This window comes from Rattus norvegicus, chromosome 4, assembly GCF_021556685.1.
Source record: "Rattus norvegicus strain SHRSP/BbbUtx chromosome 4, alternate assembly SHRSP_T2T, whole genome shotgun sequence".
Lineage (NCBI taxonomy): Eukaryota > Metazoa > Chordata > Mammalia > Rodentia > Muridae > Rattus > Rattus norvegicus.
The window spans coordinates 52119656-52134675 of NC_141537.1; the positions used below are offsets into that span (position 1 = coordinate 52119656).

At 39.0% G+C, this 15020-nt stretch overlaps 1 pseudogene; it reads left to right on the top strand.

The window, feature by feature from the left end:
• The first annotated feature begins 211 nt into the window (after positions 1–211).
• The window catches only part of Ddx50-ps1 (DExD-box helicase 50, pseudogene 1), a 92568-nt pseudogene continuing 77759 nt past the window's right edge, over positions 212–15020 (top strand).

Consider the following 15020-nt stretch of genomic DNA (forward strand, 5'->3'; position numbering starts at 1 on the left):
GGCGTGAAAGAAGAAGGTACCATTATCAAGATCAAGGTCAGATGAGTAAACAGAAACAAGAAAATCGTGTCACAGATGACCTGGATGCTCCCAAGCCTGACTGAAGCTGAAACAAAAGAGAAGCTAAATGGAGACACCAAAGAAGGATGCAATAGACTTTCAGATGAACCCCCGCCCCATCTCATAAGTCAAGAGGAAAAGATGTACCAGATATAAAGATGTTTGCCTTGTTGGATAGTGACTTAAGAAGCTGCAGTCACCGATGGAACATTTGGCTAGTCGGTGCTGTCCTTCTCAAAGATAAGCAGTTATTGAAAAAGTTCTTCAAGTCTATAGGGCAATTATATTCTGTGAGACCAAGAAAAAATGTTACAGAAATGGCCATGACTCCATACATAAAGCAGAATGCTCACTGTTTGCATGGGGACATTGTTCAGTTACCAAAAAAAATGACCTTGAAAGGCTCCAGCGACTATATCTGATGTACAGGTACAGCTGGCTGGACAGGAATTTGTACATGCTTTTATAAAGCAAGAGAAAGAAGTCAACTAGCTATGTGGAACAGAAAACAGAAATTACTTTTAAATGTGGAGGTGCTCCTTCTACAATGGACTTACTTAAATCTAAGGCATTGTGTGCCTCCAGGTCTCTGCTTTCTGTTTCTTATGCTGCTGCTGATTGCTTTCCCCACCATCAACTCAAAGTCAGATAGAAGAGAAAGGGCCATCGGATGCATGGGTTGAAGCATTAGCTCACATTTCTGCTCCATTAAGCTTCAAACCTCAATAGTTGATTGCCTCTGATAAGGGGTTTGTGACCATGACTCTCGGAAGCCCACAAGAAATACAGGATGCCAGCTGCTGTGCCTTGATAGAATTTAGCAGAAAGCTGAGGAATGATGCTGTCTCTCAAATAAAGAGACTGCCTTCTAAAATGAAATATGGGTGTTTATTTTGATGTTCCTACAACTGAGTCAGAAAGATTAAAGGCCGAGTGGCATGATTCAGACAGGATACTCTTAAGGCCAGCTATATTACCTGAAATTGAAAAATATTATGATATAAACATAGCTTGTAGTCCCAGACAGAGAAGTGAGTGGTCGGACAGTATGTTGGACCACTCAGGCTAGCCTGGTGGTTGATCTGGTGGCTGTTCAGGTAGACAGAGTTAGCAGGAGTCTCAGGAAATTGGCAAGATGGTAGAAGACTAACTTGGGACAGAAAATGATCAAGAGTGATATGAAGTTTGGACTGAGCATTCAATAGTTAATCTTCTAGTAGGAGCTTGACTGTTTCTGCCTAATCTTATACTGTCCTCCAAAAGTTAGATGATCACAGATGAAGTACGTGTCTGTAATTTTCAAAGAAGCTGATCATATTTTTTTAAGTATTTCGCTAGAATGGATGTAAACAAATCTACTTGTCTTGAATTTTTAAAAAAAGACCCTTAAAAAATCCAAATCAAAGACTGAACCCCCAGTGAACTAGACTGGTGGGGGGAGGGCGGCAATGGGGGGAGGGTTGGGAGGGGGAACACCCATAAGGAAGGGGAGGGGGGAGGGGGGAGGGAGATGTTTGCCCGGATACCGGGAAAGGGAATAACACTCGAAATGTATATAAGAAATACTCAAGTTAATAAAAAAAAAAATCCAAATCAAAACAAACAAAAAATCCAACCAAGTATATCTTAGTCCCTAACTACTGTTGTGACACTTTCTGCATTTGTGTTTATTTCAGCCCCCAGCACCTTCACAGGAACATTGTCCCCTCAGTTATCAGCTACATCTCCAGTTGCTGAGCCAGCTGTTTCATCATGCACATTTGCCAGCACTGTCTTTCGCAAGAGCCATCTCCTAGAATCACTTTCTCCCTCCCATGTCATCTTGCTTAAATTCTAGAGTCTGGTACCTAAGCCCTTCATCAGCATGGTCCTCACTCCATAAATTTTCTAACCAAATATCTCATTACTCTTCAGGATACCCCTGCTTCCTCTAACTCAAATAAGCCACCCCCTCCTACTTACCTCTCAATCACCCTCTTTATGAGTTGTTTTTCCCATAACCTCACATTCTCTTTGTTCTTTTCTCTCACCCATGCTTATTACTGGCCATGTTTATTACGGCTCTCTTTGGCCCTGTGATGACTGCAGCAGGGGTATCTGTTCTGAGAGGAAAAAGTGCCCCAGTTGCAGATCCTTGAGGATGGGTGTTCACAGGTATTCAAAGTTGGCTGCTCATCCCACTAAAATCAGGGACTAGACAAGGCTGCCCACTCTCTCCCTACTTATTCAATATAATTCTTGAAGTTCTAGCCAGAGCAATCAGACAACAAAAGGAGGTCAAGGGGATACAGATCGGAAAAGAAGAAGTCAAAATATCACTATTTGCAGATGATATGATAGTATATTTAAGTGATCCCAAAAATTCCACCAGAGAACTACTAAAGCTGATAAACAACTTCAGCAAAGTGGCTGGGTATAAAATTAAGTCAAATAAATCTGTAGCCTTCCTCTACACAAAAGAGAAACAAGCCGAGAAAGAAATTAGGGAAACGACACCCTTCATAATAGACCCAAATAATATAAAGTACCTCAGTGTGACTTTAACCAAGCAAGTAAAAGATCTGTACAATAAGAACTTCAAGACTCCGAAGAAAGAAATTGAAGAAGACCTCAGAAGATGGAAAGATCTCCCATGCTCATGGATTGGCAGGATTAATATAGTAAAAATGGCCATTTTACCAAAAGCGATCTACAGATTCAATGCAATCCCCATCAAAATACCAATCCAATTCTTCAAAGAGTTAGACAGAACAATTCATCTGGAATAACAAAAAACCCAGGATAGCTAAAACTATCCTCAACAATAAAAGGACTTCAGGGGGAATCACTATCCCTGAACTCAAGCAGTATTACAGAGCAATAGTGATAAAAACTGCATGGTATTGGTACAGAGACAGACAGATAGACCAATGGAACAGAATTGAAGACGCAGAAATGAACCCAGACACCTATGGGCACTTGATTTTTGACAAAGGAGCCAAAACCATCAAATGGAAAAAAGATAGCATTTTCAGCAAATGGTGCTGGTTCAACTGGAGGTCAACATGTAGAAGAATGCAGATCGATCCATCCTTATCACCCTGTACAAAGCTTAAGTCCAAGTGGATCAAGGACCTCCACATCAAACCACATACACTCAAACTAATAGAAGAAAAACTAGGGCAGCATCTCGAACACATGGGCACTGGAAAAAATTTCCTGAACAAAACACCAACGACTTATGCTCTAAGATCAAGAATCGACAAATGGGATCTCATAAAACTGCAAAGCTTCTGTAAGGCAAAGGACACTGTGGTTAGGACAAAACGGCAACCAACAGATTGGGAAAAGATCTTTACCAATCCTACAACAGATAGAGGCCTTATATCCAAAATATACAAAGAACTCAAGAAGTTAGACCGCAGGGAAACAAATAACCCTATTAAAAAATGGGGTTCAGAGCTAAACAAAGAATTCACAGCTGAGGAATGCCGAATGGCTGAGAAACACCTAAAGAAATGTTCAACATCTTTAGTCATAAGGGAAATGCAAATCAAAACAACCCTGAGATTTCACCTCACACCAGTTAGAATGGCTAAGATCAAAAACTCAGGTGACAGCAAATGCTGGCGAGGATGTGGAGAAAGAGGAAAACTCCTCCATTGTTGGTGGGATTGCAGACTGGTGCAACCATTCTGGAAATCAGTCTGGAGGTTCCTCATAAAATTGGACATTGAACTGCCTGAGGATCCAGCTATACCTCTCTTGGGCATATACCCAAAAGATGCCCCAACATATAAAAAAGACACGTGCTCCACTATGTTCATCGCAGCCTTATTTAGAATAGCCAGAAGCTGGAAAGAACCCAGATGCCCTTCAACAGAGGAATGGATACAGAAAATGTGGTACATCTACACAATGGAATATTACTCAGCTATCAAAAACAATGACTTTATGAAATTCGTAGGCAAATGGTCGGAACTGGAAAATATCATCCTGAGTGAGGTAACCCAATCACAGAAAAACACACATGGTATGCACTCATTGATAAGTGGCTATTAGCCCAAATGCTTGAATTACCCTAGATGCCTAGAACAAATGAAACTCAAGATGGATGATCAAAATGTGAATGCTTCACTCCTTCTTTAAAAGGGGAACAAGAATACCCTTGGCAGGGAAGGGAGAGGCAAAGAGTAAAACAGAGACTGAAGGAACACCCATTCAGAGCCTGCCCCACATGTGGCTCATACATATACAGCCATCCAATTAGACAAGATGGATGAAGCAAAGAAGGGCAGGCTGACAGTAGCCGGATGTAGATCTCTCTTGAGAGACACAGCCAGAATACAGCAAATACAGAGGCGAATGCCAGCAGCAAACCACTGAACTGAGAATAGGACCCCATTGAAGGAATCAGAGAAAGAACTGGAAGAGCTTGAAGGGGCTCGAGACCCCATATGTACAACAATGCCAAGCAACCAGAGCTTCCAGGGACTAAGCCACTACCTAAAGACTATACATGGACTGACCCTGGACTCTGACCTCATAGGTAGCAATGAATATCCTAGTAAGAGCACCAGTGGAAGGGGAAGCCCTGGGTCCTGCTAAGACTGAACCCCCAGTGAACTAGATTGTTGGGGGGAGGGCAGCAAGGGGGGAGGATGGGGAGGGGAACACCCATAAAGTAGGGGAGGGGGAGGGATTAGGGAGATGTTTGCCCATAAACCGGGAAAGGGAATAACACTCGAGATGTAAATAAGAAATACTCAAGTTAATAAAAAATAAATAAATAAATAAAAACAAGTATAATATGAAAAAAAAAGTTGCCTGCTCTATATCGCTTGCTACACCATATCCCTAACCAAGCAATCCGTGATCATAAATGTCAACGGGTGAGTATAACTCCTAATGAATGGATAAACCCGTGCAGCCACCAAATGGACTTTATTATTTGCCACATGCCATGGGCTATGTCAGCATAGTGGAATAAAAAGTATTTAAAAATTTTCCTCAGGTCAAAATATGTTCAGTTAAAATTATTTTTATCAAATTTATTTTCTCATCCCAAGGCCAATACTGTAATATTTGGAGTTTATCTTTGTTTCTCTTAAATATTGATGCTTTTATCTAGGAAGCATCATGTGTTTCTGTTTGAATTTACTGATTTAACCAACACCTATTCGGGATGTACTAGAAGCCAGATGAGCTCCAAATGAGGAAAAAGTTAAAATTTTACTGTATCCTCTCAGTGGAAATATATTTTATTCTATAAAGTATTGATAAAGCATAGGAAGCATTAAAAACCACTCTGCATATTTAGTAATGTCAATAAAATTCAAAATATCATGTTTATGGTGGATATCGAGGACCTAAATATCATTATATTTTCGCCAATGGCAGACTAAAATTTTACCCACTTTGGTCACCCTTGACACCATACTCACACATACACACACAAAAATAGTTTCAGTGGGTATTGTTTATATATTTTGTACACACACATTCATGCACACTTGCTCATATGTAACAATAATAATAATAAAAAGAAGCTACAAACTTGAGGGGCATGGAAACACCTGGAGAGAGGAAGTGGGGAGGAAAGAGTAATGTAATTCTGTTTCAATTAAAATATGCTCTAAAACTCTACCTACTTTCCACCCATGTATTGCTGCAACATGCAGTGTGGTTTACTTATGAAAGAAACCGGAAATAAAAGAAAGCAAGGACACCATATTTCCCCTTTATATTATCGAGCTACTTACATAATGATAATTCCAGTCAATAATCCCAAAAAGAAATTCTTAGTTTGTTAAACATGCCCTTAAATATTTAAATTACAGTTGTGCTTGTGTGTGTGTGTGTGTGTGTGTGTGTGTGTGTGTGCGTGTGTGTGTGTGTGTGTGTGTGTATGTGCATTCCCACATGCATGCTTTCACAAGGTGTAGTTGTGAAAGCAAGGGGACAACTTGGGAGGAGATAAAATTCATGGTGGACAAAGACTGAATAAGAACGTATGGACAGGATTGGCAGATGTGGGAGAAGTCCTTTCCTTGTCAGCACGAGGACCTGAATTTGAATCACAAGAATGTGAGTTAAACCAAAGTTAATAGCACCCATCGACAATTCTTCTTCTGCTACATCAAAATGGGAGACAGAGACAGAAGAATTTCTGAAAGCTAGCAGGACAAGAGATGTGGAGTATGCAGCAGGGAGTGAACAACAAAAAGGAGACACCATCTCAAAACAAGGTAGAAGGTGAGTACTGATACCTGAGCTGGTCCTCTGTTCTCTGCTTGCATGCTTGCCATGGCATGCACATACCCACATTTATGCACATAAACATACATGCACATCATTTAGAGACATGTGTGTACATACCGTACATAATGCAAAGATACATTTAAAAAAAAGAAAAGAAAAGATGTGCAATGAGAATGTTCAGAAGATCCTGTGTTGGCAAACCTCTTTCCATTAACAACCTTGACTCTCAAGTGGATCTTTTAACATCCAACTCAAATACAGTCACAAGGATGTTTCATAAATTATTCACGGGACATGAATTTGTGAAGTGGTCAGATAAGAGTCTAGCTGTCTTGTGGAAATTGTGAACAGAATAAATGGTTGGCTTCACATATTTTGTTAAGGCTTACACAATATTACAAACACTTAATAATAATTAATAATCGAGTACGTTGATGACACTGGGCACTAAAGTGGAGAGTTGTATAAGGGTGACTCATCCATCACATATAACGTCTAATCTTTGCAGATCTCTTGAGCTACTTAGGACCAGCAATGGGTTAATGCTTCCTAGTGGCAGCCTGGCTTTCCTCCTCTATCTATAGCTCACAGTGACCACTGGAATTTCCAGGTACTCAGTAACCAGGTAAAGTGCCTTGAATCTTCAATTCATAAAAAGCATGGTAAATTTGCCTTTCTATTAGCAACACAGAGAAATGAACAAGAAAACCTTAATAACCTTCAGGTAGTTTCTTCTTTTCTAGATTTCCCTTCTGTTAATATTCAGTATCTTTTGGGTCTCCATATTGATGCCTCCTCCTCCTCCTCCTCTTCCTCCTCCTCCTCTTCCTCCTCCTTCTCCTCCTCCTCCTCCTCTTCTTCCTCCTCCTCCTTCTCCTCCTCCTCTTCCCCCTCTTCTTTCTTCGCCTTCCTCCTCCTCATTATCCTATTAAGGACACCAATGCAGCATATATATATATGTGTGTGTGTGTGTGTGTGTGTGTGTGTGTGTGTGTGTGTATGTATGTATATATATATGTATATATATGCTATGTCTAGCTAGGAACCTCAGTGGCAGTCTCCCCACCCCCATGGGGAAGCCCCAAGTGCTGGTCTACCCAGGTTCCCACAGGGTTAGCTGCTACCAAACTGCTTACACTTCCCAAGCCATCTGCCCCTTGCGGCTAGCCCATCGAAACTGTCTGTCACTCCTTCTGATCCCTTAGTCCCCTAAAATAAAAACTCCAGAGGCTTGTAATTTACCAGCCAGATTTATAACAGTAAACTTAAACCCCCAAAATGCCCACACAAATAACTCAAAACTCAATTGATATAGACAAAGGGGGCACACCTAGATTGGACAAATGTGACCTACATTACTCAATCGTCTATCTGTGAAATTCCCAATTAGTTATGGCTCCTAGGATCAAGTGGTTCCAGCTCATCATCCTTTCCTTCAGGTACTGTCTTGTCTCTTTCATCTCTGTCTCATCTTGTCTCAGTCTCTCCCTCTCCCCTCCTTCTCTCTCCTCTCTAAAACTTTCTACTCTGCTTTCTTTTTCCACTGACCATTCATAGGCTCTAGTCTTACCTGACTAATAAAGTTTCACCTGACCTCTCCTGGGTTCAGGCACCCCATTTGAATGGGGCAGAAAAAACAGATGGCAATCCACAACACACCTGTGTTTAGGACGCAGCACATGACATCCCTGAGCTATTGGGGTTATGTCTATCCTAAGCTTTCCCTGTTCTTCTTCTGAGGCGTTAGACAGAGGCAATCAGCATCTGAGGGTCACGGGGTTGCACCTGTGGTTTCCAGATTGAAACTGGAATGTTTCAACTCCTTTTTCTGTCTTCATTGTTTTCTAAAGCACCCCATGTCCATCAGCAAGACATGCAGGGCTACATCTCCACAAGACCCACTGAAGTTTCTAGCCCAACCTGAGTACCTCCAAGTGGAAATCAGAGCAGCAGATCCAAGATCATGTTCAGATGCACATCTACAGAAGAAAAAAGCAGAAACAAAAAGACAAGGTTTTCCAAAACGTATCTTTGAGGCTAGGAAGATAGCTTGATCTATAAAGTGCTCACCATACAAGCATGAGATTTTTAGTTAAATCCCCAGAACACACATTAAAAAAAATCCCTTGTCCACACTTGTGACCCCAGTATTGTGGAGGTAGAGACAGGTGGATCTTTGGAGCTCACTCGCTGACCAGCCTAGCCTAACCAAGAAGCAAGTGTCAGGCAAAGGAAAGAGTCAATGCAAAAGTAAAGAAAGGAAGAAGGAAGGAAGGAAGGAAGGAAGGAAGGAAGGAAGGGAGGGAGGGAGGGAGGGAGGGAGGAAGGAAGGAAGGAAGGAAGGAAGGAAGGAAGGAAGGAAGGAAGGAAGGAAGGAAAATAGACAGAGAGAAAAAGCAAGGTGGAAGTCACGTCAACACCTGAAGTTGTCCTTTGGCATCCACAGGCACACCTACTCACAGGTGTATGATTATGCACACACAGGTGTACACACATGTACACACACACACACACACACACACACTTCAGATGGTTAACTAAAACAAAACAAAATTACTTTCCCTCTTTTATCTAGAGAACCACAGAACACCCTGTCAAATACCCCAGTTTTACATAAAACTACATTACCATTTTTAAATATCTGAAATTTTATAGTAACAAACTTACATTATTTGGGGGAAGAGCTTGGGTCCTCAAGGTGCTACATATATTAATCTAGGGTACTAAGAATTGTCTCTTATGAATAGTGAAAGTGACTTACTTCTCAGTGTGTCAGTCATACCAAACTTTAGGAATGATACTTAGAAAAGGCACATTGATAGGTTGCCTCCTTGCCTCTGATTTATAGATCTTGAAAACATGTATGAATTTACATGTTGGCCCTTGTCATGGTTTATAGAAGGGGCAGTTGAGTTATTTCTCATATGTTGATTTGCTTACCAATTTAAAGAAAAAAATGGAGGGCTGGAGAGATGGTTCAGCGGTTAAGAGCACTGGCTGCTCTTCCAGAGGTCCTGAGTTCAATTCCCAGCAACCACATGGTGGCTCAAAACCATCTGTAATGGGATCTGATGCTCTCTTCTGGTGTGTCTGAAGAGAGTAATTCCCATACATAAAATAAATAAATGTATCTTAAAAATAAAAGGAAAAAAAAACCCTTTAATTCTAACTTTTATCATTAGGTGCCAAGTTGTGAGAACTCCTAGGCAAACTTTGTTTTTTAAGTTGGAAATCTCTTGTGTAAAAATATAGCTATTTGGCAGCTAAAAGTTATGGAAAACAATCTTCAAGAAAAATAGCGACTACATTAACAGATGCTTTCTTACAAGTTTCCATAGGCTCAGTTCTTTCTTGATGCCTATTATTAGTAGATACACAGTGGCTGATGGAATGCTTATGAGTAATATTATCTCTGTACTATTTTCTTTTTTTTTTTTTTTTTTTTTTTTGGTTCTTTTTTTCCGGAGCTGGGGACCGAACCCAGGGCCTTGCGCTTCCTAGGCAAGCGCTCTACCACTGAGCTAAATCCCCAGCCCCTGTACTATTTTCTAAATAAAGATGGAATTACCATTCTTAGTAAAGCATATAGGAAATGAATAGCTAATTTGTATTTTATAAGATAACAGATCATTTAAAGGTGAGAAATTTGAAATTCTGCCTTATTAAGACATATAGTTTGAAAGCATACTAATGAGGTTACTCTTTGACAAAATATTCTAATAATTCCTTTGGGGATTCAGCTGTTAGATTTCTCAAGGGCTGATATAAAAGAACTGTGTATTATTTTGAAACCTAATGAGTTACTATGGCTTCTTAATACTTTCTATTTATCATAAATGCAAATCGCCTTCTTAGAAACATTTATCTGTGGCCTTAGGGCAGCATTTCACTAGGAAGCTTAACTGCCTGTGTTTAATTAGCATTGTGTTATTAATGAGTCACAACATTCACTTGCTGCTATTCCTTTGTCCCCAATTTCATATTATCATTTAGTTTACTTGATCTTTGTCAACCTCTTTTGTATACTATTTGTTTTCTTCCCTATAGTTTGAATGCAGGTTTCCATAAGTACATAAAAGAACATTGATGTCAACAGTCATTTTGTAAGTCCAAATCAAAATCAAAATTATATGCTTGCCACACCAATGTGGATTGAAACAAGAGGCATAAGAATTCTTTTGGATGTGGAGTAATAGAAATTTTGGTCTTTGCTGGTGAGAGCATGAAATGATAAAAACATGTTGTCAACTTTCACTTCAAATGTTTATTGGCTGGAGACTCTATAAAAATATGGTATAATTGTGTTGGAAGGTACATTAGAAATGCAATGCAGAAGATATTGTAGTGTACAAGGATAAATCACATATAAAACGGTATGGGTGAATCTCCCAGAGCTATGAAGTTGAAGAAGTCAAACACTAACTTATATGTGATTCCATTTACAATAGATGACAATAAATATATATGAACACACTCACATGTAATTTTTTCTGGTCTGTTCTCTCAGGGAACAGAAAGTTGTTTTGTCTTTGTGCAACAGTTACTGGTTGGGAGCTTGGGGAACTAAAACAGTGGGCTAAAACATATTTATTTGGACAGCAGCCACTCTGGATTGGTGTATATGTGTGGGTAAATTCATTGACTGCCCTTAAAACTTATGCACTTTTCTGTGTGTGTTATATTCCAACTTTAAATAGATGTGGGATATAAAAGAATGTGGGGTGCTGTTAAATGTGAAGAATCAGTGTTTAAACTATCATTAGGAATCTCTTAGACCAAAGACAAGAGCTAAAAGGATTGATATTCATTTATCATGAATTGTCAATTAAACAGTTTAATGAAGTTGCAGATCTTTCTAAGTTAGTCCTGGTAGATACAATAATATGAAGATTCTGAAACATAGATTTCAAAGAGTATAGGATACTAACATTTTAAAATGCTATTTATCAAATAACCATATAGTTCAATGTTTATTTAAATGTACTTTCCAAGAAGGCCCTAGAATCAAAGTTAATGACGACTTTCCTGTTTCTAATAATAAAGTCTAAGAATACTGAATCCATATGATGAAAAATAGTTAAAGCACATAAATAAAAACACTCAAATGATAAAGATGAGTTTGTGTAGCCAGTGTGAGTGAAGATGCCCTCAGCTCCTACTGTAGCAATTCTACATATGGTTATTCTTCAGTGTAAGCTGCCAAGAGGGCCAGTAACATCTGGGGATATGATCATTCCAAATTCCCTTGTCATAAGTATATATCATTTTCAAATATGACAGATTCCGTCTCTATGACATCAAATTTTTCCATTTATTTTGTTGAAGCATTCAGCATTATAATGGTTCCTTTGCTGCATTCAAGATGAGGTGACAGTTAATACTGTCATTTAGCAGATGATATATATGGAGAAACTAAATTTATACCTCTTCCAGAAGCTACTATTGAATTCATGGCAGTTATCTGAGTTTATTTTTTTCAAGTTGGCCTAGTGATGATAATACTAGTTATGAGCTTGGACAGAAGGTGCCCCTCAGGAGTGGAAAATGCTATTCTCAGAAGTTGTGTGCTTTTAAATAAAAACCCAATGTCAGTGCAGGTGGTTCCCTATTAGTTAGTGGCTAAAGAGACTGTGGAGGCCTCCTAAAGAACACTGCCTAGTGCCATCACTCTTGGTTGCTTACTAGAACTAGAGAGGAAAATGTTCTGGAGGCATCATACTGGACATAGAGAAATCGGGTTGTGAAAATGCTGGAAATCCTCTTGTTGCTGACATTTTCAAAAGGCTTTATGCAGACTAGTAGAAGAGAAAATTTGCTAATGAATTTATTCAGCTACAGAATATGGTTATTCCAAAACAGACCTGCTATACAAGCTGTGCACTTGGTGCAGTAGTGGTCAGCTATGTAAGGGACAGCCAATCGCTCTGTGATTGGGTTGGAAGCATGCTTCATGACAGGGAATACACATCCTGTATTATAAACCCGTTCAAAACCTCATGGTTGGGAGAAGGAAGCATACAATTATTGTTTCCCTAAATTGATACACTGTCAGACTTCCTTCTAAATATTTATGTTTGTAACTATAGACTAGTTTGGCTTTCATCCCAGGTCAAGGAAGCTCTGTTTTGCAGGGAGCTGTGGTCAATATAGAGACTCCTATCTATTCAAAGTGCTAAAAAATAAGTATCTGTTGAGTTCTTAACTCTAAATAGAACATCTATCTATCTCTCACTCCTTTTGCAAACTGCTAGGTCCAAGGAATATCATGGTAGAGAATACAGGAAGAATGTAAGAGGAGAAAAGTATTGAGAAATTTCTTAAAACATTGCAATTCAGATACAACAGCTTTTATAATCATGAACACATAGCAGCAATGGATACCTGCATAAAATTGAGAACTTCCACTTCCTATCATGCTTAGAAAAGGTACCCCATGAAGGCCCCATCCCTTCCTTTACTGTTAATGACTGCTGTAGAAGGGGGTATTATTTCTGTCAATTATGTACCCACTGGAGGACAACTTGAGAAGAAAAGGGTCTTTAGAGAGAAAGAAAAAAGAGATTAATGGGGGAGAATAGAATCACAATAGTACACATATATACATATAAAATATTACATATATATATGAATATATAAGTGACATGTGTGGGTAAAACTGCCAAAAAATAAAATTACATTTAAAAAGTTCACACATCCGAATGCTATTACTCAGAAAAATGCAAAAGAAGTGTTGTGATTAAAAATATATTCTACTTCTCAGCAAGGGGAGCTCAAATCAGGTCAAGTTTATAGATTCCCATCTCTAGACCGAACACCTCAGCATCATAGAGGGATTTCATAACTAAATTGGCAGTATTATGATTTTTTACTCTTTCTCACACTGTTTAATCAAACAAAAGATCAAAAGAATATTATATGAATATATGCCGAGCCTCCCAGTTCCTCCCAGAGAGAAGCACAGGTATTCCCTAGAGGGTGAAAGCTGGAGGAACTTTGTTGTCAGTGTACCTGTCCAATCTGATGATATTTTTTGTGGCACTATTTTAGTTATTTCATGAATCTAGGTACTATACCCAAACAGGAAGATTCCCATTTTCAATGCTTCTTCAAACTCAGGTGAACTTCTGAAAAGAAAGAAGTGGTGGGCCAAAGAAGACCCTGAGTGCCAGAGTATATTCTGACCAAAAAGCTTTTGTTGCTGATTCATTATCAATCCCTATTTAGCCAACAGTCCATATTTGATTACTCTAACCACAGTTCTTGTCAAATTCCTTTATAATGTTTTGCTGGCATTGATAAAATTGGTTCAACACCAGGCAACAAAATTTATAATATTTAATATCTTAAAAATAAAACTAAGATCAAAAAAAATACTGTGTGCATTTGGACGCTCTATGAACTCATACTGTAAATGGATACCATATGAACTCTAGTCTTCTTCTAGCTTCTAATTTCTATATACTGATTTAAAAGACACCCTTAAAAAAAGATCCCCACCTATTATTTCAGTCAAGGAAGAAATTCCGTGTTCTAAGTAGAAGGTGATAGGGAATTACAGAATCATTGATGTCCAGACTATTACAAGGTTTGTTTTCTGTTTTTGTTTTTATCGTTTTAATACAGAAAGTAGGATGTTATGAGAATTCATCCCCCGAGGAGATATAGACAATAATTACATCCTCCTTATGACATCCCAACAACAAAGTACATGTGTTGGTTAGTTTTATGTCGACATGACACATGCTAAAGTCTATTGGAAAGAGAGAACCGCAATTGAGAAAAGTTTTCCATAAGATTGGCCTATAGGCAACTCTGTGGAACATTTTCTTGATTAATAATTGATGTGGGAGAACCCCACCTATTGTGGATGGTGCCAACCCTAGGAAGGTGGTCTTTGCCAAGTCTTTGCCTAGTTATGGAAGGGACAGCATGACATGGTCCTATCACTGGAACAGAGCCAGGAGGACATGGATCTCCATGAGTGCTGACAGTTGCTAGGCATGAGGCTTATTTGTTCATAAAAATGTGTATATTTTATTTCATGTTCCTCCTTCAGAAAATATTCTTCCTGCCAAAGTTATCAGGGAATATCCTCTCTGCCAAGGTTAATAACTCCATAATAATCATAGACAGCAGGCGTACATGAGATGAGACTATGTCTATGTCCTTACCAAAAATCCTTCAGGACAGCCCTTAAGGCTGTGGGAAAGGACTCTAAAAGCATGAGTTCAAAAATATATACTTTCTCAACTATTCAAATATAAGGATGCAATACAAATCATATGAGGGGCTTCACAGGTCTAAAAGAATAAATGCAGCTACACTATGAACCAGCTTGTTGGAAAGATATAAAAGAAGGAGATAAAGAGATTTGGGGAGTGGTGGTCACCACCCAGCTAAGTTTATTGCCTGTGCTTACAAAGGCAGGCAGATCTCTGAACTCATTTGCAATGCTTAAAAAATGTGCTTGCTGTCTCTAAGAATCAAGGGGCTGGGGTCATGGAATAATTCATAGGAAATCAAAAGGAAACTTGGAGTAAGTGATTGAATTGATACGTAAATAGGAGACTTGGCTTTGGTCTGTAAGAGTTGAGCTATCTGGATGAGTTGTGTGGAGATCTCCAGAGAAAGCTGTCTTGAACAGACCACAAGTTGTCAGATTGTATCCATGATTTGACTTTGTTTTAAGTCATTATTTTTGCCACTTTTGAACACCCCTT